General features: G+C 32.6%; 1 long non-coding RNA gene across 2 annotated transcripts; it reads left to right on the plus strand.

Moving 5' to 3' along the window:
• The first annotated feature begins 13,144 nt into the window (after nt 1-13,144).
• LOC150038746 (uncharacterized) lies at nt 13,145-27,793 on the plus strand. Of its 2 annotated transcripts, XR_016524653.1 has the most exons (3): nt 13,145-13,655; nt 26,777-26,944; nt 27,278-27,793. It is a non-coding gene; the product is annotated as an uncharacterized LOC150038746 (long non-coding RNA). The 2 variants fall into 2 exon arrangements; XR_016524648.1 differs by lacking the exon at nt 13,145-13,655 and having other exon boundaries at nt 13,681-26,944.
• The last annotated feature ends 70 nt before the right edge of the window (nt 27,794-27,863 follow it).

The raw sequence follows: 27,863 nt of genomic DNA on the forward strand, positions 1-27,863 counted from the left end.
AATTCCATTCCTTCATAATGGTTGTCTAATGTAGTTTAGTGAAGAAAGCACACGATAAGTGGCGAATGTGTATAGACTTTAATGATCTTAATAAAACTTGTCCAAAGGACAATTTTCCTCTTCACATGATAGATCAGTTAGTAAATGCAACAACTGACCATGAGATGTTGAGTTTTATAGATGTATATTCAGGCTACAACCAGATTAAGATGAATGAGTCTGATCAAGAGAAAATTTCATTCATTACGAATAAAGGTACATACTGTTATATAGTCATGCCATTCAGACTTAAAAATATAGGAGTTACATATCAAAGATTGGTAGATAACATGTTTGTTCCACTTATTATATATATATATATATATATAACATGAAAGTGTATGTAGATGATAATTGGTGAAGAGTATTAAAGCTAGTCAACATAAGGCTAACTTTGAGGAAGCATTTCAGATCCTTCGCAAGTATAATATGAAGTTAAATCCTATCAAATGTAATTTCGTGGTAACGTTAGGGAAATTCTTAGACTTTATGGTTCATCAAAGAGGGATAGAAGCCAACCTAGATAAAATTCAAGCAATCCTTGACATGTCCGCTTCAACCAATCTCAAGCAACTTCAAAGCCTTAATGGCAAGATAACATCCTTAAATAGATTTATCAGCAGAGCAATTGATAGGTGTCTCCTCTTTTTTAAGATTTTAAAGAAAGGATCCCATATGGATAGAAGAATGCGACAAAACCTTTTCACAATTGAAGGCATATTTAAGTAAAGTTCCATTTCTTGTCAAGCCTATTCTAGGGGACAAACTACTTCTGTATTTAGCAACATCTGATACAATAGTGAGCTCAATTTTGATCTCAAATTGGGAATCAACGCCCAATTTATTATACAAGTAAGGCAATAGTGGGGGTTGAAACCAGATATCCACAATTAGAAAAAGCTTATGCCTGCACTAATTGTTTCAGCAATGAGACTACGCCTTTACTTTCAAACACATAGGATTACAATTTTGACTATACCTTCAAGAAAGTATTACAAAAATTCAAGATGTCAGGGAAATTAATGAAATGGATAATAGAACTAAACAAGCATGATATTTACTACAAGCCAAAGACTTCAATAAAAGGACAAGTGGTGGCAGACTTCTTAGCAGAATTGACTCTGGCTAAGGCTGAGGATGAGGTTGACCAAGTGAGAGCAAGAACTGAGGTCTATTCGTCACATTCGATGGTTTAGACCTTCAATGGAACCTTTTTGTTGATGGATCATCCAACACAAAAGGATGTGACACAACGATTTTGTAGGTATTTCTAGATTGTGCATGCCCTTAGATTCAACTTTTTAGTGTCATTTAATGAGGCAGAATATGAAGCACCCATTACAGGATTAAAATTTTCCAAAGAGATAGGTATTTCTAACCTTCTAATTTTGAGTGATTTTGACATAGAATGATTAGGGTAAATCAGGATATTATGATCAAATCCTTAATTGGATTGTGATTAATTTCTATGATTGATTAGAATTAGGATTAGTTTCTTTGTTTTATTAGGATTAAGATTAGTTTCTTTTATTTATTAAGATTAGGATTAGTTTTTAATATTAGGATTAGTTTACTTTTCAATTCTCAATAAATAGAAAGATCGCTTTCTTATTTGGATAACTTTTAATCAGTAATAAAATTCTATAATTTAGTATACACCAAATTGGTATCATAGCATTAAGATCAATAGGGCTTGATGGTGGGAAAGAAGCCTACTACAGTGGAGACTTTCTAAAATAGAGAAGTGGAGACACCCATCATCCTATCACCAAAGACTACGACCAAACGTTTTCAGTCAATCGAAGGCTATGTTGATGGTATCATGAGGTTACTAGAGAAAATGTCTCTTTAGATAGATCAATTATCTGAAGGACAGAAATAACTTCAAGATTTATTAAACCCCACCCAAAGAGCTTCTAAGGAGGACGAGCATGAAGTCACGATCACAGTCGAAGGTGCTAGGAAATAAGAAATCGGAGAAAACAAAGAAATGAGAGAGACGATCGAAAATGAAAAAGAAACCACAACTTCGTCGTAAAAAACATATTCGTCAAATGGAGAAGTTACCATCGTGGCTTCAATGTTGTTAAAGGAGCTCATTGTTTCGAAAGTAGAAACATCGTAGGATGAGGTCAACAGAAGAAAGAGTCGTCACTGGCTACCAAAGCTTTGTTGGAGGTGGACGAATTCATGGCAGAAGCTTCATCTGAGGACTCACTGACGAAGATGGAAGAAGGAAAAACAAGGGTAGCGCTATGAATGTTGCACTTTCACGTTGAAAAAGAAAGTGAGTTCAAGATAGGGGTAATTATGGTAATTTTAACAAAAACCCAATTGGTTTTTGACAATCTAATGACTTTAATGGGCCTCTCTTCCACCATGGAGCTAATGGGCTACTCAAACAAAGCTTCTTACCATAATTATTTAAAAGTTCATCTACATTTCAATTTGAAAATATTTTTATGGAGCAAGATTTTAATTCTAATTTGGATTTAGAAAATTTTACGCGGAGGATTTTCAGTTGGAGTCTATCACACTCAACGAGCCAAGAGAATGAATCTTCATTTTATCGCCTCAAACTTGAGGATGAGAACTTTCACTTTATTACTTGGATTATTTTTATTATTTTTATTTTTACCTTTATTTTTTTTTTAGGGATAGAATGATGTAGTAAGATTAGAGTAAATTAGGGTATTGTGGTCAAATCCTTAATTGATTAGGATTGAGATTAATTTTCATGATTGATTAGAATTAGGATTCATTTATTTGCTTTATTATGATTAGGATTAGTTTCTTTTATTTATTAGGATTAGTATTAGTCTCTTTTATTAATTAGAAATAGGATTAGTATCCTTTTCAATTCTCTATAAATAGAAAGGTCGTCTTCTTATTTGGATAACTTTTGATAAAAAAAATTCTTTCATTTGATATACACTAGCCGTTTAAACTAAAAATGATCACTTAGAATCGAGAAAGGCTTGGAAAAGAGTCTGGCTCAAATCCTAGCCCGAGCTAGCATAACTGGAGGCCAAGGTCGAACCTCATAAAGTTCCTAACTTGGTACCCTGAGCCAAAAAATGTGGCAAAAAAAAAAAAAAAAGCACTCGACCTCAGCCTAGGTCGACCAACCCTAGAAGAACTGCAAATGAAGTGCGCATGAGCTAAGTAAGAAAAAGGAAGACCTTTGTGCAGATTTAAAATGTTCAACACAGGAAGTAGAAACTACATGATCAACATAGATGAGAAAAAGCGACATTTAAGAGAGGAAGCTATAGGGAAATCGACATAAAAAGCAACAGCACATTAGGGAAATGATAGGTCTAGCAACCATAACTCTGCCTTTAGGGTGGAGATAAATACCAGGAAGCTGGTTGAGTCGTAATAAGTTTGTTAAGATAATGTTCTAGGCCTGCTCATAACCCGGGGCCCACGTGGGGTCAAGGGAGCAATGACTTGTTATCAGGCCAATCCTTAAGGTGGGTTTGATACGATTTGGGGCATAACTTCGTCACAAGTTGGAGAAGAGCGTTGGAAAATCAGTGGGACCTCAAAAAGGGTTTGGCTTGATAGGCCCAACAACCCCTAGAATGTTCAAATTAAGTTTCGCGATGGGGTATCACGGAAATTGAAGGGGAGATCGTACTCCCAAGATAGGTTCTTAGAATTAAAACCCGTAGTGAATAGCTGGAAAGAGCATGGACCCTAACTTGGGAATGAGGGCTAATATTATGGGTGGATTCTAGAATCAAAGGTAAAAGAGTCAAGAGGGAGCAAGAAAAGAACGAGGGAATAGGCTAGAGGGCGAATTGGGCCTGGTCAGCCTCGATCTAACCGAGGTCAAGCCTCCAAGATTGGCTTAATAGCCAAAAGCCCAACATGATTAGGCCTTGAGACATGAAACTCGATCAAGCCTAGGAAGAATGTTGGGTAGGTTAGTCTCGGCCTGAGTAGGGCCCAAATGCGTTCTGTCTGATGTAAAACCCTAAAAAGATAGGGAAAGAGGAAAAGGAAACGAAGAAGAAAAGGAAAAATTTTGAAACTTATAAATAGGAAAGATAAGCACATACAAGGGGATAAATTCCGAGTCATTATTTAAATTACTTGTGAACCTTCAACTTTCTTGACTTAAGATCGGAATGTGTGTGGCTTACACTACATCAGTATACAATTTTTCCTTTGTTTGCAAGAAAGCTCTCTTCTCCGTAATACAAATTGATTGTTGTTTTCACGTGGAGGTCAGATACATTTTTCCTCTGCCAAAATATGGCATCAACAGAAACAAAATTTAAATCTCAAAAGTATAATTATAACATCTTCAAACTTAGAGATTAAATTGAAACCAAATTCAAAACCTTGTGGAACAAAGGGATGTCATTTTTTTTTCTAATATATACATTGACAAACAATATACCCTAGAGTTAAATTTATTTGACTCAATTTCTCCAACTCTAATTTGCGAAGGGGAGGCTTGATTAGGTACAATGTACGCCCAATAAGAAACGCAGTTGAGGCCCATAGAGTAGGAGTTTGGGCCGTATAGGGAGTAAGCCCATTTGAATGTTGGTTAATCAGGCCACTTCTCACGGAAAATTTCATTTATATGCTTATCTGGCAATGGTGTTGTCAAATATGGTCACATTTCCATCCAACTTATTTTTTTTTTCTAAATGTCAATATATATATATATATAATTGACATTTACTCATTTACTCAACAAATTAAATATCTACCATGTTTAAAATTCAAGCTAAATTTCAAAATAAACCCCACGCCATCTAATTTGTTTAGATCCTTTTAATCATATATTTTTTTAAATGAGGACTTATTTATTTATTTAGTATAATACTAGTAGAGATCAAATTTTATCTTATGAGAGATAGTACACATCAATTATCGTTAAGTTATACAAAACATTAAAATACTTGTAGTGGTTAAAACTATGTATGTCAAGCGAGTATAGCTTACTTGCCATATACTACGTCTCTCTTTAGATCTGTGGTTCAAACCCTTCAATCCTATTTTTTGTATTAAAAAAACACTACATATAAATATATCTATCATTGATAATAAAATAAATATTCTATTTAAAACTTATATAATCAATAAATAATATTTAATAAATAACCAAATATATATCTATTATAAACTATATATAATTGAAAGTTGTATATAAGTGTTATGCATTCATATGAACTCCTTGTAATCATAAAAAATTGAAGGATAACAAGAAAGAGCGTTCATATCATAATAGGAGGAAAAAAAAAGACAAAATAAGGTTTTCAAAATGTTATATTTTAATCCTTAAAATAAAATAAAAAAAATAGGATAACAAATTTTCTTTTCTAACTTATAGATTTTAAGTCTAGTTTTTTCGTGGTCGTTAGATTTTAAAATGTTATATGTTCAGTTCTGAAGTTTCAAATTAAATTTATATTAGATTCTATGTTTCGAAATGTTATTTTCTCTTCCAACATTCATAAATTACTTCATATATATAATTCTAACTCTAAATTGGTGAGATCTTATTCGACTTTCAAAACTTTAGAATATAATGTGGAATTGTTTCACACACTATATAATGAGACAATTTTGAGAAATATGATAGTAGACTCTTAGACTTAGTCCATATCGTTTTCTTGAAAATAGAAGAAGAAAAACAAGGAAAGATAGATTAGATATTTAGAGAGTTAATTAACACTAAGTAAAAAATTAAAGAAAATCTTTTGGATTTGACTCCAAAGTGTGAACTGCTATATTTTTCAAACATTCTAAAAGTGTATTAGGTAATACCTCCAGGAGAAAATTGGTCACTTTCATGTGTTCCAGCAAAAATTTTTACATTTTAATTTACAACTTTTTTTAAAAAAATAAAAATAACTCTCTTTCTTTCCACAATTTTCTTTTTGGTCCTAATTTTTTTAATATATAAAACTATGTTGTTTTGCTACCTAAATTTAGTTGACTGTCAGATATTGAACTTGTGTGAGTGTGACCATAGGAAAGGAATCCAATCCAGCTAAATAGTTATTTTGTTTGTGTCATTTCCATATTTTAATATAATGAATTACACTAAGAGGCAATTTGTCCCTCTATTGTTATAAGTAATATAGTTTAACGGATACAAAATTTGTTTATTGATCTTGAAGTTAGATATTCGATTCTCTATTCAACATAACCTATTGTCCAGAAAAAAAAAATCCATATGTTCTAATAATTTACAATTGAGTAAATATTGCCTATATGAAATATTATTTTGTGAGCAGCACGCAATAGTACATTTATTTTTGTGAAGAGAGTGAAAAACCTGCAAATGAGTAACCTTGCTCACTGATGTGGTGGATGTTACATCAATTCTAATGCTTAAGTCAAAAAATAAGTAAAGCTTTAAAATATTAAATTCTAACTCAAAAAAATCATTTATTTCTGAAGAGCTTTCAAATTATATTTCATAGGACTAGTTACCCTAAACCCTTTTAGATTTGATTTCAATGTCGCTTTAAGATAATCCTACAACTTATTGACTCGAGGGTTGTACCACATTTCATGTTTCGCAAGGGTCGTCCATCTTTTCCTAAGACTTGTCTCATTAACTATTTTGTTAGGCTCGGCCTTGGCCATGGCTATGCCCAATACGTCTCATTAATTATCAGTCACATGTTTAAATCATTAAGAAATTCCTTCCACTGTGAATTTTTAAATTCTCTTAAAAAAAAAAACTATATTGTGAATTTTATTTTTTAAATTCTCTTAAAAAAGTATTATCATAAATTTAAATACTTTTGGAAAAAAATTAAAATTAACAATTTAACATACATGAAAACTGTGTAAACTACCGTTCATTTAGGCAATCTTTGAATAGATGTGTGTATCTTAAAAATAAAAAATAAATACTTTGTCAGCAAATAATAATAATAATAATAAATAATAACGAAAATTTTCTCGAAAATGTATAATGACGTCAATAGTATGCCATGGTTACCTCATCACTAGCGTTCCTAATCCTGAGATTAAAAAAAAAAAAAAGCTTAAATCGAGTCCAAAATCACCTAGGCCACAGTTTGTTTTAATTATTTGCAGAATAATAAAAAAATAGATAAAATTTTAATATATATTGTCCAATAATTAGATAAATGTCCCTTTCAGTGGACCACAAAAGGGTAGGTGCTTCTGCTTTCTCTATGCCATTAATGTGCTGGCTCATGGGGACATTATTGCCATTGCAACCATAAATTAGTTTTTTTTTCTAAAAAAAAAATATTGGGCAAATATCAATTTAAAATCTAAACTAATAATTATATCAATTTAAACCCTGAACTTTGAAAATTATATCAACTCTTATTTGGATACCCTTATGAATATTTAGGGTTTAAATTGATATATTTATGAAGGTTTAGAATTTAAATTGATACACTTACGAAAGTTTAGAGTTTAAATTAATAAAATTATTAGTTTGAAGTTCAAAATAGATACAAATCCTAAAGTTCAAGGTTTAATATGATACAACCCCAAAGTTTAAGGTTTAAATTAATATAATTCTTAGCTTAAGATTTAAATTAATATAAACCCCAAAATTTAAGGATATAAATTGATACTTAATCAAAGATATATATATTTATATTTATATATCAACAAATGCTCAAATATATTAATTGTACTAGTACTACTCAAACCTACTTTACTAATACACCTACAAAAGTTGCATCGTTGATTACATCTTATTATGATAATGAATATATAGAAGAAATTAGAATATCGGCTTGACAAATATTTATATTATAGAAATAAAATTATTTAACATTCTAAAAGTATTTTAAGATATCATCATCGCACAACAATATCAAGAGAAAAAAAAAACTAATTTTGTTATCGGACTTTCGTTAATGTACTTTAAAAAAAATGGTAATAATTTAGTGTATATTTTTTAAATTTGAAAGTACGAAGATTTAATCATCACACACTAAATTTACATAAGAGCATTTGGAGCATCAATTTGAAGTCGGTGACATTTCATATTTTATGCACCAAATATAATAATAGTATTTACAACTACTTATAATCTACTGTCCATTTGGATTGACTTTCTAAGTGTTTGTAAATTTTTTTTTTTTTTTTGTATATTTAAAAACATTTATCTAAACAATTCAAACACACCCTAATTATAGTAAATATTATTTACTACTTTACAATAATATTTACTATTTCTCACTCATCTTCTCTTTTCTTTTTTACTATCGTGCTCACTATTTTCTACTTAAACAAACATAGTTTGCACCAAAAACACAAAATATTATATCCTACCTGCTATTATAACTTATAGACTATAATAACTTTTAATTATAGTAACAAATTCCTCATTCCAAACCCTTAAATTGTTGTTTTCATTGCTTAGGTGCTAAAATTATATTTCAACATAAAAAACATTTCATTTTAAACTTATCACTTGAGCATATTTTAACCCTTTGTTTTAGTACACAATAATTGACTTCAAAATAGAAACTATAGCTTTGAGATAAGATTTGGATACTTTAAACTTATCACTTGAGCAAATTTGTAAAATATACTATATAAAAAAAAAAAGAGAAGAAAAAAACAATTTTGTAAAAGAAAATAACCATGAGAGAAGAACTTTCTACTTTAGTGCATAGAGGCCTTATAGAAGTATATTAAATATTAGTGAGGCATCTTAGCACTACACATTAGGTATTAAATAATAGCCTTTATTTTTTACAGGAACTTTGGCTTGCATATTAAAATGTTCTACACTAATATAATATTAAAATAACAATCTATGCATTCTTTTTCGACTATTTATAATTTTTTTCATCAACTTTCGATTTAATCATAATTATCATTCGGTATCAATTAAAATCCTAAAATTAATAATGGTATCCATTTTAATGTTAAAATTTTGTAGGTAAATTAATTTAGAACACTGTTAATGATTTATAGCACTATTTTCACTTGATCTCATTTAGAGTCTGCTATTCTTCTTTTTCTTTAATTTTTAATATTTTAAAAAACAATATTTGTTTTCTCATTAAAAAAAATATTTACGAAGTCTTTGTAAGTTTTTTTTTTTTTTTTTTTTGGCATAATTTTTTCCATTTAATAATAGTTCCATAGTTGATTTTACGTTTTTTTAAAAAAAACAATAACAATAACAAAGGTGGTTGGCTTAATGCTAATAATTTTATTGATTTATTTTCCAGTTTTAATATACAACAATTATCAGATTTCATGCAAGAATGAAAAAAAGACCAGTCATGAAATGATTTAATAATTGTCATTGAATAAGATGGTAAAATAGAAATTATTACTAAATTTTATCTTTTAAGAAAAATGAAATATAAGAACGACAATAAGTAAAATAGTTATCTTAAATAAAATTTCCCTGAGCGCCAGAAATAATCAAATGGATAATCTATAATTTGATGAAAAATGTTTAGGAAAAGAAAAATTATTTTAAATGATAAAATTATTAAAAAAATATTTACAAATAATAACAAAATATCACAGTCTATTTGTGATAGATCGTAATAGATTACTATTTGTATCATGACACAGATAGTAATTTATCGTAGTCTATCGATAGATAGAGATATTTTAATTTATTTTTTTATATTTGAAAATAATTCTTAAAGGAAAAAGAAAAGGTGGTGATCAAATTAGCATTGTTTTCAACTTACATGAGACTATTGCCTTTTATTTACGTCATATACATATTATCATGTGGCTTTTTTTTTTTTTTCTTTTTCTTTTTTTTTGAAACAAAGGAAAATAGAAGAAAGCGTGTATCCTCTGTCTTTACCCATTGCGTAGTTTTGAAAATTATTCTAATTTGAGCTTTATCTAAGACGGGAAAAAAAAAAGGTTAATTTATACTACAGTTTTATAGCCAAAAAAAGGGAACTGAATTGATTAGGGCATTTTTGGGAGTGTTTTTAGAAATACTAATTTTAGCTAAATTGATTTAGGTTAAATCATATTTTGGTCTCTAAATTTTAAATCTCGTTCTAGTTTGATCAATAAATTTTTAGAAACATCTATTTTAGTCTCTGAATTTTTAAAAAGTATTTATTTTGTTCTCTATTGTTAAGATTTTATTAACTTTAAACAAAAGGATGAGATGACTTGTATTTTTACATGACTAGACTACCAAATAAGTTAGTCACGCTAAAAAATTTAGTGTTTCAATTTTGAATTAGGTGGGTAGAACGATTTTCTATAGGAGAACTCAAGTCATTTTGCGTTTATGATTTTGGCCATTCAATAAATTGGCACGTTTAAAGTTTAGAGACTAAAATGATTGTTTTTTAAAGTTTAGAAACTTAAATAGAACAAGATTCAAAGTTGAATGACCAAAATAAGATTGAAACCATTAATTTATTAACAAGTGATTTTCATACATTTTTTTTTTATTTGGTTCTACACTTTCAAAAGTTATTTTGTACAATCATAACTATCAATGACTTAAGGGTATATTTGGAACTGATTTTTAGAGTAAACGTTTCGAGTTAAATTGTTTAATTATAATTAGTTTTGTAAATGTGTTTTAAATCATTTGCTAATGTTTGGTTGATTTATATTTAAGTAAAAGTATTTTTAAAGGATTAATGTTCGTTTTCAAAAATAGTTTTAGAATCATCGAATAATTACTAACAAAAACATTACATCTGAGATTTTTTTTTAAAAAAAAAATAGAAGCAGAGAAAATTATATAGAGAGATAAAATTTTAAATGAGAAAAAATAGGAAGAAAAGAGTAAATTGTCAAATAGAAGAAAATGTTAGAGGTAGAAGGATATTTCATGCAGATAGCAAAAGTTCAAAAATAGAGAAATAAAGTTACAAAGATATTAAAAAAAATTAGGAAAAATGACAAAAAAAATTGTGGAGAATAACTTTAAAGAGGAAAAAAAGAGTGGGGAACAAAGAATTTGGAGAACAAAAAGTCAGAGGAGGTTAAAAAAAAAAGAGAAAAAGTTTATGGAGAAATATAAATTTTCTAAAAAATTTAAGGTCATTGTTTTAAATGATAAATTGCAAATATTTTCAAATATAGCAAAATATCATTGTTTATCACTAAGCGATAGACATCTATTAAACAACAATAGACCGCAATAGATACCTATTAGACACTGATAAATTTTTATCATAGTCTATCGTAGCCTATCTATGATAGACAATGATATTTTGCTATATTTGTAAATAGTTTACCTAGATTTCTAAATTTGAAAATACTCTCAAATTTAGGACAACATAAAGTGAAATATGATGAACTTTTTAAAATATAAATAACAGTATTTTAAAATTAAAATCACTCATAAATCATAATCAACTAACAAAAATCACTTGGGAATCATCTACGAAGTGATTGATAGATAATCACTTTAAGTGATTTTAGATGTTTTCAAAATAACTTTTTCGTTATTGTCAAATATCATAATTTTAAGGAAAAAAATGACTTTAGACAAGTCAAAAGTGATTTTGATCATTCCAAAAATCGCTTCTGAATATGAACACTTAGATAGCTAACGTGATTTGAAGAACTTAACCATATATATGCCCTCGATTTAGTGTTGAAAGTCAATAGAGGCTTCAATAGCTAGCTAGCGTAATTTTAAGAACTTTACCATATTTATGCCCTTTTACTATATTTATGCCTTCGATTTAGGGTTTTAAAGTCAATAGAGGTTAGTTAAAGTAAGAGATCAAATCTTAATATTGATATCAAATCCTAATAAATTGGACTAATGCAAATTGATGGGGAGTTTTTACCATTTTGTTACCAAACCAATCCACACCAATTGCGTGGTAATTAATTGATAGAGATCTTGTTTTAAAAAAAAAAAAAAACTTAATCAATTTTTGTATTAAAGTCAACTAAATCGACTTTTATTGAGCAAAAATTAATGTAATTAATTCAACCGTTAAATTTTAGGCCTCCTTTGTTAGACAATTTGATTTTTAATATGAAGTTTATAAATACATTATTGGTTTCTTTGCGTCATTGTTTATATTTTAAACATATTTTCAAAATTTAAGCTAAGTTTCAAAAAGAAAAAAAAAAAAAAGAAAAGAAAAAGCAAAGAGTAATTTTGAAAAGTAGTTTTTTTTTTTTTTGAAATTTGGTTAGAAATTAAATTTAAGATCCATTTTATAAGTTTCTTTTTAGTTGTATGTTTATGAAATTTGTGTTTATTTTATCCCAATTTTTTTATCACGATTTTTAATTTTCTTGAAGAAATATTTATATTCTTATTCAAAATCTAGAAACAAAAATCAATTTAAAAAAAATTACCTCTTTTTTAAAACTTCGCTTAAAATATTATAACACTATTTGAAAGTAGATAATATAACATAGAAATTTAGAGACGAAAGTAGTGTTTAACTAAAAATTTGATTTAAAAAGACTAAAAAAAAAATGGTTGTCAAACGAGACTTAATATTTATTAGGAAATATTTAATAGTGAGAAAACGAATAATTTTAAAAAATCATAATTTAAAAATTAAGACTTTATTTAGTTTGTAAAAATTAAATTTCTAAACACTACTTTCGTGTATATATATATATTTTAATTCACTGTTCATTAATGTTTTCAACCAGTCGGAAAGGTAATTTTTATTTGTAGAATGTCATTACGAATTAGAATGGTTCTAATTTTCTTTAAAAAAAAAAATGAAAATCACCCTATGAAATTTAGTGAAAATAAACCGTACAAATTTTTAAAACATAAAATTAAAATAAAATTATATCAAAGGACACCTTTTTAATTTTTTAAATGTGTCATTTTTATCACTAAATCTGGTAATCAACAATAGATACAATTCATACATCACGATGAAAATGAAAAAGAAAACTATGTTTTAGTAGACAAAAGATGTAGTATATGCTATGATGGAGCTTGCGTGTCATGTAGGTGTCTTTTCCTTTGTTTCTTGAAAACGTTTTTGTAATTTCACTACAACAAAAACTGTTTTTAGCAACAAAATTACAACGACGAAAAACATTTAGTCGCAATTTTTGCAATGAAATATCAATTTGTTACAACTTGTGCGACGAATTGCATTTCTCGCTTAAAACTTTGTGACAATTTTTTTTTTTTTTAAATTTTCGTCATAATTTGGGATGAATTATCTTTTGATCACAATAATGCTTACGACGATTTCATATATTTATTACAAATTTCCACGAAAATATGAAACCACCACAAACTAAAAAACTCGAAATACATGTGGGCGGAAAAGAGTTTTCATCTCTACCCTTTTGCCGCCCACCATTTTATTTAGACTCCATTTTAGGTTTTCTTTTTTCACAAAGGGCATATAGAAGCTGATTTTGGTGGTTTAGTGGTGCAAGTTCTTCCATTTTCGTATGGAGAGAAGAGGTTCTTCCATTTTTTACAAGGGAAAGGGAGGTGGTTGTTTTGATTTTTAGAAAGGGACGTACATTTTCTAATTTTTATCTTCTTTTAGGTTTTGTGTTTTAAGGTATCTCTTCAATTTCAACTTGTTTATTTCATTCTGTTTGGAGTTTTCTCTCATTTTTAAGTTTTTTGTTTTCTTTTTGTTCAGAGAACATGAAGCTTGAACTGCTTTTTGTTTAAGCATTTGGAGGTATGTAAAATTTTCCATTATGCTTTTTAACTTAAACTTTTTTATTGAGAAATAATTGTATTATTTAGAGTCCATTTGTATGATTTAAGTTTGATTTAGAGTTTATTGTTGGATGAAAGTGTGATTTTTAGTTTATTGTTTGTCCAAAGTATGATTATGGAAGTTATTTAAGTGATTAAAGTGTGATTTGAACTTATTATTGTAGAACTAGAACTTTGTTATTGGAACTTTTGAAGTTTAATATTTGATTTTGAGTGTATTCTATGTTAAAGTGTATTTTGGAGAATATTATGTGACTGAACCGTGATTTAAAGTATATTTAAGTAGATGGAGTTTAATTTAGAATTTATTATGTGTAATTAGAACTTTATTAACAATCATTTTGGGTTTGTTTAAGATTATATGTATAGCATGGTTGTGGCTATGAGGACTTCCTTATGTTTATATGTTTAAGTTTTTGAAAAAAAAAAATCCTTTATGTTTAAGTAATCTGAAAATTTTGTTATTGTGATAGTACATAATTTATGATCGGTAAAAAACGTGATTCTACTTATGTTTAAAAGGGGAGAGAAGCTGTTTAGTTTTTAATTGCGATAGTAGTAGATGTTAATTTGTGATTGTTATACTTATAGTAGTATTTTTATGATTGTTTTTGTTGGAAATGCGATCAAAGTCCAACATTGGTTAGATAAGAAAATGATCATGGGTATATAAGTGAGAGTGACTATCTTCATTGGTATGAGGCCTTTTGGGGTGAAACCAAAAACAAAACCATGAGGGTTTATGCCCAAAGTGGAAAATATCATACCATTGTGGAGATAGTTTGAGAGACATAATTTTTTTATGGCAGTCAAAAGCAGAAGTGAGAAAAAGAACAAAAGAGGAAAAGAGTTAGGGGAATCGAAGGACACTTTAAGAAAAAAGGGGAATCTAGTATGATTAATCAGAATGATGGGGAAAGATGCATCTGGGAAAGAAACAGATAAGTCTAAGAGGTCTTCAAGCTCTTTCACAACAAGGTTTCCTTGGAGGAGTTAAAGACATTGAACTCCCATTTTGTGAACATTGCATAATGGGAAAGTTTACCAGAGTGAAGTTTGGGAAAGGGATGCATTCTACCAAAGGAATTTTGGATTATGTTCATTCAGATTTGTGGGGTTCTACAAAGGTACCTTTTATGGGTGGTTCGAGATACTTCATGTCGATCATTGATGATTTTTCAAGGAAGGTATGGATATATCCACTAAAACAAAAGGATGAAGCTTTTAGGAAATTTCTTGAATGGAAAAAGCAGGTTGAGAATTAAACAAGCAGGAAGATAAAGTATCTGAGGGCAGACAACGGTTTAGAATTTATGAATCACAAATTTGATAAATTTTGCAAATCTGAGGGAATTACGAGGCATTTCACTGTTATGTACACTCCACAGCATAATGGTTTAGCTGAGAGGTTCAACATAACAATTATGGAGCGTACAAGATGTCTCTTGACAAATGCTTCATTACCCTTAAAGTTTTAGGGGGAAGCTGCCCAAACGGCCTGTTATCTTATCAATAGAAGTCCGTCTTCCGCTTTAGGCCCTCCTCAGGAGATATGAATAGGAAAAGCTCCAAGTTTAGATCATCTCAGAGTGTTTGGATGTTCAGCTTATACTCATGTTAAGGAAGGGAAGCTGAATAAGAGGGCACTGAAATGTATGTTTATTGGCTATCCTCAGGGTGTTAAAGGATATAAACTTTGTTGCTTGGAAGAGGGAAAAAATAAATGTATTATCAGCAGAGATGTGACCCTTAATGAAACAGATATGCCATTTTATATCAAAGAGCAGCAGAAACAGCAGACAATTGATCAGGTTGAGGCAGATGTTAGAATTGATTCTAAAGCACGACCATCAATTAGTTCCGGCGAATCCAGTGATCAGTCATCCAGTTCTGATGGTAGACAGCCTCAACTGCAGAGGACTTTGATTGATGAATGAGCTTTCGGTGAAGAAAGTTCAAGTAGCAGTGACCTACAAAACTATCAGCTTACACGTGACAGGCCTCAACGGATGAGGTAGGCTCCTACGAGGAATGGTTATGCTGATTTAGTTACTTGTGCTCTTACTTGTGCAGTTGACAGTATTGAAGCGGAGCCTCTTACTTTTGAGGAGGCGATTGTATCTGATTCGAAGGAACAATGGAAGGATGCTATGGAAGCAGAGTTGTTCTCGTTACAGAAGAATCAGACATGGGCATTGGTTCCAAGGCCTCCTAATCAGAAACTCATTAAGTCAAAGTGGATTTATAAAATCAAGTCAGGTACAGGAGGTGACAGCAAGCCTAGGTATAAGGCTAGACTGGTATCCAAGGGTTACACTCAAAAGAAGGGAGTTGACTTTCATGAGATTTTCTCTCCGGTGGTGAGGCATTCGTCCATTCGATTAATTTTATCTATTGTTGTTCACTTTGATATGTTTGTTGAACAGATGGATGTCACCACAACTTTTCTTCATGGAGAATTGGAGGAAGTGATCTACATGGCTCAACCTAAGGGCTATGAGATGAAAGGAAAGGAAGACATGGTTTGTCGTTTTCACAAGTCCATTTATGGACTAAAGCAATCGCCGAGACAGTGGTATATTAGATTTGACACCTTTATTCTAAAGCAGGGGTTTCACAGGAGCTCATATGATGTCTGTGTGTACTGGAAACTATCTCAGAAAGGTACATATATTTATCTACTTCTGTATGTAGATGATATGATCCTGGTGTCTAAAGATTATTCTGAAATCTATGATCTCAAGAAACGGTTGGGTAGTGAATTTGAGATGAAAGATGTAGGTGAACTGAAAAGGATCCTAAACATGGATGTGAAAATAGATAGGAAGAAAGGTTTGTTAACCATTTCGCAGGAGAGTTATGTGCATAAATTTCTTGAGAAGTATAATATGTCTGGTTGTAAGGCTGTTTCAACACCTTTAGCATCTTATTTTAGGCTTTCCCCGTCTCAGTGTCTTGTTACTGAACAAGAAAGGTTAGAGATGTCTAATAATCCCTAATATAATTTTGTTGGAAGTATTATGTATTTAATGATTTGTACTAGGCCTGACTTGGAATATGCTATAAGTATGATAAGTAGGTTTATGTCAAATCCTGGGAAGGAGCATTGGAATGCAGTTAAATGGGTGCTTCGATATTTGAAAAGTAGTGCTAGTGTATCATTGTATTTTAGCAGGGATTGTGATAAATCAGCAATATTGGAAGGCTTCACAGATGCAGATTATGCTGCAGAACTTGACAAAAGAAGGTCTCTATCAGATCACATTTTTCGTTTGTTTGGTAATGTGGTCAGTTGGAAGGTTGCTCTACAGTCAGTTGTTGCTTTGTCTACTACTGGGTTAGAGTATATTTCAATGGGTGAAGCTATGAAAGAGGTAGTGTAGTTGAAAAGGATAGTTGGTGAGTTGTTATTGCAGGAGTTCATTCCTATCGTCCGTTGTGATAGCCAGAGTGCTATTCATCTTGCGAAGAATCTATCTCATCACGAACATGTTGGTGTTAATGCTCTAAAGTCTCGTATCCTGTAGTTTGTAAATAGTATGTACGAACACTTGTGTTATTAATATATGATATTTACTTCACATTTTAGTATTTTGCTCGATTACTTGTTTTATTTGCTTTACCATAAACCAATAAACAGTAAATCCCTAGTTATCTGTATGTGACTCAAGCATGTATATGTGACTCAAGCATGTATATGGTGACATACAAGTGGATCATGTCTTGAGTGATAACCAAAATGGTCTGTAGTATATGGATAAAGGAGAGAAACCTTATCCTGGTAACGTTACGGACACGACCCGCTTTGTGGAATGGTCACAAGTGTTGTGACTTATCACAAATGGTCTGATCCTGATCATTCGTGTTGAGGACATACGAGCGGGGGCGTCCTATACAAAGAGTTTATATAAGATCTGACCACGAAGTGTTAACGTCTCGTTATATAACACCGTTCATGATAGAGACTTCTCTTCACTAGGATGACCATAGGTAACATGACCTCAATCCTGAGTGAATTGGGAACTCCTGCCATTAAGGGCGGTCCTTGTTAGAGTTATACAACATGCAGCGGAAGTATCGAGTATCCATAAACATTCTAATTCACTAATTTTGGAAAAAACTAAAGCATGTTGTTCATAAAAATGGGTTTTGAGAACATATATTTGAAGAACTCTTCAAAAAAATCGTTGTTCAGCTGCTGTCTTCAATTAATATCAATGTGAACCACCACAAAGCCTTCCCTACTATGCTCTTGGAGCTTTAGGCAGAGTTGTGGGACTTAAGAACAGCTTGTAGATGTGGAGAAACAAGGGAAGCTCACAACAACAAGTTGAAGAAGACAACTTCTTCTTCACCACGATTTTTCTCTCAAAATTATGTATTCATCTCCTTTTTTCATCCCATTCTCCAAAAACTCCAATCTTCTTTATATATCAAGATGAACATGCAAAGAGATGGAGTGCATAACTTGCAGCTCATGCTTGGAGAATCAAGGTAGAAAAGTTCATGGTTTGTGTGTGAGCATAAAAGATGATGATAATAGAAAATACTCTTTTTCTATTATATGCCATGCAAAAACGATTTTTCCATTTTATTTTTAAAATACAGAATTACTTTTAAATCATTTTAATTTAAAATTTGATTTTATTAAATTAATTTCATAAATCAATTTAAATAATAATTAATTTAATATCAAATATCAAATTAATTTTTGCACAATAATTATCTTTATAAATTTAAATCATATTTAAATATTTATTCTCTTGTTCCGTTTAATTTGAACGTTTCAAATTAATTTCTCAAGCTACCATAAAGCATACCCATTTACGAGCTAGTAGGGGACCACGCAGACCTATAGATCATGGGCTCCAACGATCTGAGATTAATTGGCTAAACTCATTAAACTAATCTAACCCTCATTCGTTAACTAATGGATGATTCCACTAAAGGCAATAGCTGAACTTTCCTCACTGTAGATATATTATGTCCACTCGATATAACCATGATTAGTAAGTTAACCCTTCACAAGTTCCTCGTAATAACGGCTTGGTCGAATCTCTGTTTTACCCCTGAAATTACCTTTTTTTCCCTTAAGTTCCACTGATCCCTTAATGAACAATTTATTTGTGATCCAATCAATAAATCGAATCCCTCTCAGACCAATGAGAGGGTGAGGCCTCTTGTTCAAGACCAAAAATCAACAGTTGAAGGGAACAACCGCTCTACTAACCCTAATCGGTTAGGAGTGAATTCCCTCTTGCACCCTATGTTCCCAGCTATTCATCCGGTCTTATCCCCAAAATGGTAAGCTTATTGAGCAGAGACAATTGGTCTACTCTCATCATTTGCAGATCAAAGGATAATCCTGAACAAACAGGAATTTATAATTAGCTCAGGATTAAGGTTAAGTTACCTAGGTCATCGCTTTGAAATTGTCAGTCTTAAACAGTAAACAGCATTATAAAGTAAGAGTGACAAGTTTTGTGGTCCGATCTTGCACAAAACTCATTTGCACAGTACACCCCCACTCCTCATGTCTCAACATGCACGAATTAGGATCACTTCTATGTAGCACTTTACAACTCTTTGTAACAACTACAGAGTAGGCCGCATCCAATAATGTTATCAGAATAAGATACCCAACCTTATTCATATACTATAGATCATTTTGACTATTTATTCAAACCTAATCCACTTGCATGTCTCCACATAAAGTTCAAGTACTCATATAATAGTCAAGGGACTTAGGTTTATTGGATTTTTAAAGAAAACAATATATTCAACAACAACTTTATTGAATTCTCAGAATAAGTTCTAATGTTTACAAACCACGAGTTTTAGGACGTAAAACCCAACAAACTCCCATTTGGACTAAAACTCCAGTGGTAACTTATATATCCGATATATAAGACTAAGTTTCTGAGTTTTATAGAGAAATACAATAAACTAGGGCATTCCATACCCATGGTTTTTGCCATTTAGTATCTCATACCTAATATTTCTCCCACTTGCCCTAGGTTATTAACCTCCGGTATTTCTAGTCTTACTAGATGATTCTTAAACACTTTAGCTGAGAGAATCATTGTAAACATATTAGTATACAAATAGTTTCTTATTGGGATTTCATATTTTTCTCAATAATGGCTAGGAAACACATTTTCCTCTCAGTACATTGAGGTACTCTCCATTCTTTGATTAAGATGGTCTGACCTGCCTCAACAACTCTTTGTTAACCGTCAAAGCTAGAAATCTTAATTTCATTATACTTCGATCTTAGCCATTTAAATATCTGAATATTTGCTGATGGGTATTAACAATTTGATTCTTAACAGAAGTTGCTAGAACAAACATAATTTTTGAAAATGAACATTTCATTTAACACAAAAATATGTACAAAAGGTTCATTACAAGGTTTAACAAAAGTAGGCAATTTACATCTTCATCAGCAACTTCTCCTACTAGATGAGCTGAGCAAACGGTTTTCAGGATCTAAGTAGCCTATTTGCCTTTCTCTACTCTCTTTTCTGCAAGATATTTAGGGCAATTTCTCTTCCAGTGCCCTAGCTCGTTGCAGTGGAAACATTTCCCTTTCTCTGCAACGATTTTCTTGCTCTTCTTACTAGTAGGCTTTTTTTCCCTTTCCCTTTGCCTTTCTTCACAAGAATACTCTTACTCTTTGAAGAAAAAGCAACTTCAGGCTTGGAGGACATTCCTCTCTTCTTAGCAGAAGTAATATTTCCTTCTGACACCAGACCCTTTATTCTCAACATTGTCCGGTAATCCTGTAGCTCATTCAGTAGAGTAGTCAAATTTTATTCATCAAGGCATTGGTACAAAATTATAGAAAACTCTTCGGAAGAGATTCTAGAATAAAACCAACTTGACTTCTCTCATCTATCACAGTACCATTCACTTCAGCCACATTAAAGTGGACCATCATGTCCAGGACATGTTCACGAACATTGGTCCCCTCTTTCATGTGACTATTGTAAATGTATTTGATAGATCATGCCTCAGGGTAAAGAACGGTTGTCCAAACATCCCTCTTAGAGATTCCATAATCTCTTTCGCAATGTTCATACTCTCGTGTTTTTTGGCCAAAACGTCAGACAGGCTAGCGAGAATATAAGCACGGGCTTTATCATTAGCCTTGATCTATTTATCAAACTTTTCCCGAACAGTTTGGTTGGTATTTGAGCTAGGAATGGGAGGACATTCCTTCGCTAAGACAAATCTCAAATCGTCTATCGTGAGTATTGTATTCAAATTTGATTTCCAGTTTACATAATTGTCCCCAATCAATTTGTCTGAAGCCAACAATTGTATAAGTGAATTGCTTTTAAATCCAATCAAGTTTTAGCAAAGTGATAATGTACCCATAATCATTATTTTTGCAACGATAATTAAGTGATTTAGAACAAATGCTACCGTGGGGCAATTAAGAATTCATTCACAAAAGCAAGACAATTCTTGACCAAATACTGTCTCCAGAATAACTCATATTCTGATAGTCATTCAGTTATCGTTTTCGGTCAAGATCATTACTAACACTTAATAAGTCTTGTAAGTGTAGACCCGACATTTTCAAATCTTATAGAATGGTATTAGTATGCCTCCGAAATAGAAGACAATACCCAAGATGGAACTAAAAGACCCTATTCATTTTACTGAAGCCTGGGTTGTTCTGAATCCTATATTATAACCCTTTGTAGGGATCGCTGCGGTTAACGACTAGCTAGTGCTACATGAAAAACGACAGCAGATGCAACATAAGAATCTCACGGTTCAGACTAATGGAAGAGACCGTTGGAAAAAGTTGACACATTTCCTTCACCCACTTACTATGAACGACTTCCCCCATTCACCTTGTTATTGACCCATGCAAACACTTTTCGTATGGAGCAGTCGAGTAAAATCAACAAGAAGCCGAGCATGGATCTCACGGTGTGAACTCTTGAGGACGTGAGAACTAATAACTTTTATTCTTCTACTGAAGTGTTTTAAATGTTTTGGTATATTAATACTCAGGTTAGACGGCTAATTTCATACAACCTAAGTCTAAGTAGTTTATCCAAATATAACTCTTATAATTGGATTTAACCTACAATATCTAGGTGATAAACCATTTTATTACCTCACATCGCTCACAAATGCTCATAAAACCGATTATTCGGCTATAATCCCCAGGTAGGAGGTGTTCCATAGACCGTCTACTTAAATACCCCCAGCCTTCGATAAGATTATATACCGGTTGAGTTTGTAACCATAGTTTTACAAGTTTAACGACATATTTTAACTATTAAAATAAGTGGTTAACCTAAGTGAGCATGCAACTATTCTTTGTTATGGATTTTAAACGTCTAACCCAATTTTATAACAACTTACAAAATTTAGACATGCTTAACATCCATGGCAAACAACAAAAGTATCTAATATAACTATATATCAAATATAACCCTAACATGCATACTATATATCATAGCAATTATAACATACTGTCAATGCATGTAACATGCTTCCTACGGTGGGGTTTTAAATCTACATGGCATACTGTATGCATATACATGAATTTATTTAATTATCACATACATCTCATTCATAAACAATTAAATACTAACTGTTATGGTTTTCGTTTTGACATAAACAAGCAAACAGATAGCTAACTATTACAAACAACTTCATAACCGTCTTTGAACTCTCGACCGCTCCAAACTGAACCCAAAATAACTTGAACTGGGTTGGACGAGTCTGAACCGGACCATCAAAGCCTAAACTAGACCAATCACAACCATTTGAGACTTAACCAAATTGAACCTTGAGTAAACCGGTCGAACCGGTTACTCTCGATCCAACCTCAATATGCTAGTAAGACCGATCGTGTAACGCCTGGATGTAATCATCTAGCGTCGTCGCCTTGGGTTGAGAGGAAGTACACGATCGCATAGTGTTTGTTGGAAGCTAGACGATTGTTTAGCTTTACCGCATAGGACTAAACGATCGTTTAGTTCCATTGTAGTGTAATCGTTTAACTCCATTGCATAGAACTAAACGATCTCGCTCTCAACGATCGCATAACACCATCGTCTAGTGTATTCAAGTCATCGTTTAGTATCCGCCGCAGCTAAACGATCACATAGCTCCATCGTATAGAACATCGTCGCATCGTATAGCATTTATCCACACAATCGCTTAGCTCTACGACCAAACGAATGCTGAGTGCTATCGCGTAGCATTTCATCGCATCGTTTAGCTCGCATCGTTGCTAAACGATCGTATGGCGTCATCGTTTAGCAAAAACAACGTATCGTCTAGTTCCCACGACTCAAACTAAACGATCGCGTACTGTTATCGTATAGCAAATGAACGAATCACTTAGCTCTCGTAGGTACACAATCGTTTAGTGTTCAACATCACAACAACCAGCGCATATTACTAAACGATCATCTAGCTTTTCTTTTCATCGTATAGCGACTGGAGCTAAACGATCGTTTAGCAACTGGACCTCAGCAACAGATTAAAGCAGAAGCTGAAAACTATGGAACAACAGCTCGACCTCCTTTGCTTGTTCTTCAATTACATCTTAATTTCAACTCTAATGACTCCAAATAAATTACAGACTCTTGCTAACACATAAATACTCATCAAACAAGAACCAATTATGATTTAATTGAGAAATTAAAGATAATTAAAATGCCAAAACAAAGAAAACCATAGCAGTACATCAGTCTCATATATCTCATGAAAAAACACCCATCTTGCCAAACTTAGACCGAATTGAAAGCTTAAAAGATGCTCTGATACCAATTGTTAGAGTTAAACAACACGCAGCGGAAGAATCAAGGATCTATAAGCATTCTAATTCACTAATTTTGGTAAAACCTAAAGCATGTTGTTCATAAAAATAGGTTTTGAGAACATACCTTTGAAGAACTCTTCAAGAAAATCGTTGTTCAGCTGCTGCCTTCACTTAATATCAACTTGAACCACCTCAAATCGTTCCTTACTATGCTCTTGGAGCTTTAGGCAGAGTTGTGGGACTCAAGAATAGCTTGTAGATATGGAGAAACAAGTGAAGCTCACAACAGCAAGTTGAAGAAGACAACTTCTTCTTCACCATGATTTTTCTCTCAAAATTCTGTATTCATCTCCTTTTTTCATCTCATTCTCCAACAACTCCAATCTTCTCTATATATCAAGATGAACATGCAAAGAGATGGAGTGCATAGCTTGAAGCTCATGCTTAGAGAATCAAGGTAGAAAAGTTCATGGTTTGTGTGTAAGCATAAAAGATGATTATAATGGAAAATACTCTTTTTCCATTATGTGCCATGCAAAAACGATTTAACTACTTCCCAACGTGAACCACCTCAAAGCCTTCCCTACTATGCTCTTGGAACTTTAGGCAGAGTTGTGGGACTCAAGAACAGCTTGTAGATGTGGAGAAACAAGGGAAGCTCACAACAACAAGTTGAAGAAGACAACTTCTTCTTTACCACGATTTTTCTCTCAAAATTTTGTATTCATCTTCTTTTTTCAACTCATTCTCCAACAACTCAAATCTTCTTTATATATCAAGATGAACATGCAAAGAGATGGAGTGCATGGCTTACAGCTCATGCTTGGAGAGTCAAGGTAGAAAAGTTCATGGTTTGTGTGTGAGCATAAAAGATGATGATAATGGAAAATACTCTTTTTCCATTATGTGCTATGCAAAAACGATTTTTCCATTTCATTTTTAAAATACAAAATGACTTTTAAATCATTCTAATTTAAAATTTTATTTTCTTAAATTAATTTCATAAATCAATTTAAAAAATAATTAATTTAATATCAAATATTAAATTAATTTTTGCACAATAATCATCTTTATATATTTAAATCATATTTAAATATTTATTCTCTTGTTCCGTTTAATTTGAACGTTTCAAATTAATTTCTCAAGCTGCCCTAAAGCCTACCCATTTACGAGCTAGTAGGGGGACCTCGCGGACCGAAAGATCATGGGCTCCAACGATCCGAGATTAATCGACTAAACTCATTAGACCGATCTAACCCACATTCGTTAACTAATGGGTGATTCCATTAAAGCCCATAGCTGACTCCCCTTACTGTAGATATATTATGTCCACTCAATATAACCATGATTAGTAAGTTAACCCTTCACAGGTTGCTCGTAATAACGGTTGGGTCGAATCTCTGTTTTACCCCCGAAATTATCTCTTGTTCCTTAAGTTTCACTGATCCCCTAGAATTAGCACTTGAAGGGAACAACCTCTCTACTAACTCTAATCGGTTAGGAGTGAATTCCCTCTTGCACCCTATGTTCCCAGCTATTCATCCGGTCTTATCCTCAAAATGGTAAGCTTATTGAGCAGAGACAATTGGTCTACTCTCATCATTTGCAGATCAAAGGATAATCCCGAACAAACAGGAGTTCATAGTTAGCTCAGGATTAAGATTAAGTTACCTAGGTCATCACTTTGAAATTGTCAGTCTTCAACAGTAAACAACGTTATAAAGTAAGAGTGACAAATTTCGTGGTTCGATCTTGCACAAAACTCATTTGTACCGGACACCTCCACTTCTCATGTCTCAACATGCACGAATTAGGATCACTTCGTATGTAATACTTTACAACTCTTTGTAACAACTACAGAGTAGGCCGCATCCAATAGTGTTACCAGAATAAGGTACCCAACCTTATTCATATACTATAGATCATTTTGACTATTTACTCAAACCTGATCCACTTGTATGTCTCCACATAAAGTTTAAGTACTCATATAATAGTCAAGGGACTTGGGTTTATTGGATTTCTAAAAAAAACAATATATTCAATAACAACTTTATTGAATTCTCAGAATAAGTTCTAATGTTTACAAACCATGAGTTTTAGGATATAAAACCCAACAGTTCTTTGATTTGTATGGGTGCGAGTGGCCAGTTCGCTGATTCAAACCTACCATTTTGGGGTTTCGTCTGATTTGGGAGCTGGGAACTCAACTACACAAGATGGAATTCACTCCTTCCCCGAGGCAAGGGTAAGTAGATAGATAGCTCCCTGAAGGGCTGATTCTGGGGCTTGAATGATGTGGCGCCACACACTTTCTCTTGGGCCGAGAGGTGTTCACACATAGTTGAACTATGTTGTATTGTTCATTAGAGGAACCAGTGGTACTTAAGGAGTGAGTTACAGGGGCAAAATGGTAAATTGGCCCAACTGTACTTACGAGCATCTGTGAAGGGTCATCGTACTCATGATTGGTTATATCCGATGGATACAGAAATATATCTGTTGTAAGAAGAGTTCGGTTATTGGTCTTTAGTGGAATTAACGGATGGTGGATCTCGTGGCTAAAGAGTTTAATTAGCTATTCATGTACCGTTGGAGCTTCGAGCCACAGGTTCATTAGGTCCCCTGGGTAGCTTGGATAAAGTCGAGAACCAGTATTTGGGTTAATTTGAAATGTTCAAATTGATAAGAGGAAGTTCAATTATATATGATATAACTGGACTGGTTAATTATATATGATATATTTGGTTAAATGTATGAGATACATTATTTTGGAAGAAAATATATATAAATATGATTTATATCAAGTAGAGGAGAAAATACTATAGTAGATATGTGATATCAAACTATAAGATATAAATATAATATGATTATATTTATTAATTAATTAATTGATTAGTTATATGATAATTTATCATTTTTCCACGTTCGGACATGGGTAGTGAGCAGCGTTGGTTATGGTAACCGATGGGTTAAAAATGAAAATAGTTTCCATTTTGAATGGTGCATTCAATATTTCTTCTACCGCCCAAAAGATTTCGTGAAACGATCGCCCGAGAGCCTATACGATAGTTGCTTCTCCGTCTAAACGATCGTCTACCTCGTGATATATCTAAACGATCGTATATGTTTTTCCTATACGATCATTCAACTTTTCTTACACGATCGTGTAGCTCCTCTATACGATAGTACTGTTTTCTCTCCCACTTGCTTATCGCCTACACGACTCGTTTGTCCTCTGTCCTCTACCAAATTCACCAAAGTCCACCCTTTGGGTTTTCACTCAGAGAATACCCGGGGCTCATTAGTGGTGGTGTCGTCCCCATTGCGGCGTTCATGTTCGCGTTGATCATGTTACTGCAGTTGACGTTCCCGTCGGGTGTTGGTAGATCTGTTGGAGGGATTCGCTGCGTTGGGGTTCTAAAGTTCTGAAGTTCGAAGATAATCTTCTACTGGTATGGAACCCTTTCCCTGTTAATTATTTGTTGTTAGTAGCATGCCGTTAATTAGAGTTTAATTGCATAACTGTATGTGTTGAATGTATAATGTTATATTTCGGTCATGGTGAGATCAGAGCGATCCGAATGCGCTCATGGAACTCATCGATATGAGATCCTTCAGAAGAGTCTAAGCATATTGATGTCAAATTTTATTTTATCAAAGGTTCTTCCAGCCCATAGGTATTTAAGTGGGTTTTATTGGGTTTTTTGTGAAATTAAAGGCCCAATGACATTCTGGTAATTATGGGCAAATGACATTTTTGTAATTAAACCTTTTTTGTCCATTAGGGCTGATTTTGTCGTGAGACTCTGGAGAAAAGAAGAGGCGGCCGTTTTGGAGAAAAATAGACAGTGGGGCAGCCGGTTTTGAGAGGAATACACACAGGGAAGCAGCCGCTCGTGAAGAAGAAGACGCACGCAGCCGTCAGCAGTAGGAGAGGCGGTGGTTTCGACCGTGGGTCTGTCGGTGGGCGTGTGTTCCGTTCGAGCGTGGGTGTCCGGTCGGGTCTGAGCAGCTTCTCGGTTCCGGTGGTTTCTGTTCGAGCATGGGTGTCCGGTCGGGTCTGGACAGTGCACTCGATTTTGGTTCCGGGTCTGCGTGTGGTTCGTCGGTCAGAGGCGAGTTAGTGCACTTGATTTGGGCTGTTTTTCAGTAGGTTGTTCTCGATTTCAGAGACAACGTCTTGTGCGGAACTCTCGATATCAGTGGGTATCAAAATTATAGATTGATGATTATTGTTGATTATCTGTAATTGTAAATTTCCCATTGCTCGTAATAAAATTAATTCAAGCTGGTTCTCAAAATGGATGTAGGTCAAACTGGTCGAACTACTATATATCTTGGTGTTCGTTTTTTATTGCTTTCGATTTATTC

The sequence above is a fragment of the Benincasa hispida genome, chromosome 1 (assembly GCF_027475165.1).
Source record: "Benincasa hispida cultivar pf3 chromosome 1, pf3_genome.v1.1, whole genome shotgun sequence".
NCBI lineage: Eukaryota > Viridiplantae > Streptophyta > Magnoliopsida > Cucurbitales > Cucurbitaceae > Benincasa > Benincasa hispida.